General features: G+C 38.8%; 1 pseudogene; it reads left to right on the top strand.

Moving 5' to 3' along the window:
- Positions 1-196: 196 nt before the first annotated feature.
- On the top strand, positions 197-2,897 carry LOC102813553 (annotated as a pseudogene).
- Positions 2,898-3,198: the final 301 nt, after the last annotated feature.

Below are 3,198 nucleotides of genomic sequence, written 5' to 3'. Positions count from 1 at the left end.
TGCTGCGAGATGATGATCTTGGGTGCAGAAGGGTAAGGGCGCCTGCGGCAGGGGGAGGCACGGCTGCTGTGACTGCCAAGTTTGTCTCCTTACTAGACTATGAGCTTCTTGAAAGAAGGAATCATGTCTTACTCATCTTTGTATCCCCAGTGTCTGGCACAGTTCTTGATATATAGTTTCAGCTGAATATTGGGACATGGCCACTGCTTCACCAAGGTCTGCTACTAGTAATAACCATAGTGGAAGGTTACAGTTACAGGTAACTGTTTCTAGTGCCAAAAGAACAGGTTTGGGACAGCAATATATACAGAAGTAGCTGTAGATGTAGAAATTAAGAAAACAGCAAAATCCAGTAGTTCTTTTAATCCAAAATGGGATGGAAAGCTAATTGTACATGTGAGCCCACAAACTACTTTGGAATTTCGAGTTTTGAGTCATTACACTTTAAAAGCAGATACTATGTTAGGAAGAGCAACAGTAGATTTTTAACAAGCTCTGTTAATACACAATGGAAAATTGGAAAGAGTGAAAAAACAATTAAAGCTTTCCTTAGAAAACAAGAATGGTGTAGTGCAAATGGGTGAATTGACAGTAGTGTTTGATGCATTTGTGGTTGAGTAAGAAAATCTAGCAAACTGCAACTCGTCTCCAATACGGCAAAATTGTCATGCCATACATGAAAATGGAGTGCCTTCAGCAAGGACAGCTACCAGGTTACTGGTGAAAATACTGGTGGAATGGATAATCATGTTCATACAAACACTCTAATTCAGAACACAAGCTGTTCATATATAGTTAATGGAGACAACACACCTTCATTTCCATCTCAGGTTGCTGCCAGACCCAAAAAATGCACCAGCTCCAAAACCACTTGCATCTGAGCCTGCCAACAACACTATTAATAGAGAATCATCTTCATCTCTACCAACTGATAATACATCTGTCAGAGGGACTGCAATAGTATCAGAAGAAACCATCTTGTCTTCAAATTACACTAGTACTACTGTAGAAGAGCCTTCTGTTCAAGAAATATCGATTTCCTCAGAAAACAACGAATGTATTCCTCCTACCAGTGCAACATTGGAATCTGAACCTAGAAGTACAGTAGACCTCTAGTTGTGTAAATGGTTCTGCTTTTGAAGCAGCCAAAATAAGACAGTCAGATGGGTGTGTGGAACCTATATGGCAACAGTTTGGAAATACCAACACAGAAACTCTGCCATTGGGGTGGGAACAGAGAAAAGATCCTCATGGTAAAACCTATTATGTGGATCATAACACCCAAACAACCACATGGGAAAGACCATAGCCTTTACCTCCAGGTTGGATGAGAAGGGTTGATGATTGTGGAAGAGTTCACTATGTGGATCATAACATTAGAACAACAGCATGGCAGCCGCCGACCATGGAGTCTGTTCGAAACTTTGAACAATGGCAGTCTCAGCAGAATCAATTGCAGGGAGCTATGCAACAGTTCAACCAACCTTACCTCTATTCAGCTTCAATGTTAGCTTCAGAAAATGACCCATATGGTCCTTTGCCACCAGGCTGGGAAAAAAGAGTAGATTCTGCAGGCAGTGGGAAGATCCAAGAACTCAAGGCCTACAGAATGAAGAACTGCTGCCAGAAGGCTGGTAATTTTGAAATACTTGAGAAGGAGTTAGGTACTTTGTTGACCATAACACAAGAACAACAATATTCAAAGATCCTAGAAATAGGAAATCATCTATAACTAAAGGTCCACAGATCGCTTACAAATGCAGCTTTAGGTGGAAACTTGTTCACTTCCATTATTTGTGCCAGTCTAATGCCCTATCCAGTCATGTGAAGATCAATGTGTCCAGGCAGACATTGTTTGAAGATTCCTTCCAACAGATTATGGCATTAAAACCCTATGACTTGAGGAGGCGATTATATGTAATATTTTGAGGAGAAGAAGGACTTAATTATGGTGGTTTAGCAAGAGATTTTTTTTTACTTTTTGCTTTCACATGGAGTTTTGAACCCAATGTATTGTTTATTTGAGTATGCTGACAAGAACAACTACTGCCTGCAGATAAATCCAGCATCAACCATCAATCCTGATAATCTTTCATACCTCTGTTCTATTGGTTGCTTTATCACTATGGAAATTTTTCATGGAAAATTTAGCAATACTGGTTTCGCTTTACCATTCTACAAGCATATGCTAAGTAAAAAATTTACTATTAAAGATTTGGAATCTATCGATACTGAATTTTATAACTCCTTTATCTGGATAAGAGACAATAACATTGAAGAATGTGCCTTAGATATGTACTTTTCTGTCAACATGGAGATTTTGGGAAAAGTGACTTCACATGATCTGAAGTTGGGAGGTTCTAACATCCTAGTGACTGAGGAGAACAAAGATGAATGCACTGGTCTAATGACAGAATGGTGTTTTTTCTCATGGAGTACAAGAACAGACCAAAGCTTTTCTTGATGGTTTTAATGAAGTTGTTCCCCTTCAATGGCTACAGTACTTTGATGAAAAAGAATTTGAGGTTATGTTGTGTGACATGCAGGAGGTTGACTTGACAGATTGGCAAAGAAATACTGTTTATCGACATATAAGAAACAGCAAGCAAATCATTTGGTTTTGGCAGTTTGTGAAAGAGACAGACAATGAAGTAAGAGTGCAACCTTTGCAGTTTGTCACTGGAACCTGCCGTTTACCTCTAGGAGGATTTGCTGAGCTCATGGGAAGAAATGGACCTCAAAAGTTTTGCATTGAAAAAGTTGGCAAAGATACCTAGTTACAAAGAAGCCACACATGTTTTAATTGCTTGAATCTACCACTGTGTAAGAGTTATGAACAACTAAAGGATAAACTTCTTTTTGCAATAGAAGAGGCAGAGGGATTTGGACAAGAATGAATGTGGCTTCTTGTCTTGGAGGAGCTCTTGCATTTACATACCCCAGCCAAGAAAAATTGCACAAATAGTGTATATAAGCTGTTTGTTCTGTAAAGTGAATTTTCTGAACCTCTCAAAGTATAAATGTTTTCTGTTCTTTCACAGAAATACGCAAAAGAAATCATCCTTTTCGACTTTATTTATTGTTTTCTTGAAGTAACTGACCAGGAAAAGACCATCCTTAAATTTTGAAGCAAGCAAGACTTATTAAAACTTAACTATATATGAGCATATGATAGTGACTCTGTCGGGGTCTGACCTC

Source organism: Chrysochloris asiatica, unplaced genomic scaffold (genome assembly GCF_000296735.1).
Source record: "Chrysochloris asiatica unplaced genomic scaffold, ChrAsi1.0 scaffold00066, whole genome shotgun sequence".
Lineage (NCBI taxonomy): Eukaryota > Metazoa > Chordata > Mammalia > Afrosoricida > Chrysochloridae > Chrysochloris > Chrysochloris asiatica.
This window is presented reverse-complemented; position numbering and strand designations above follow the sequence as displayed.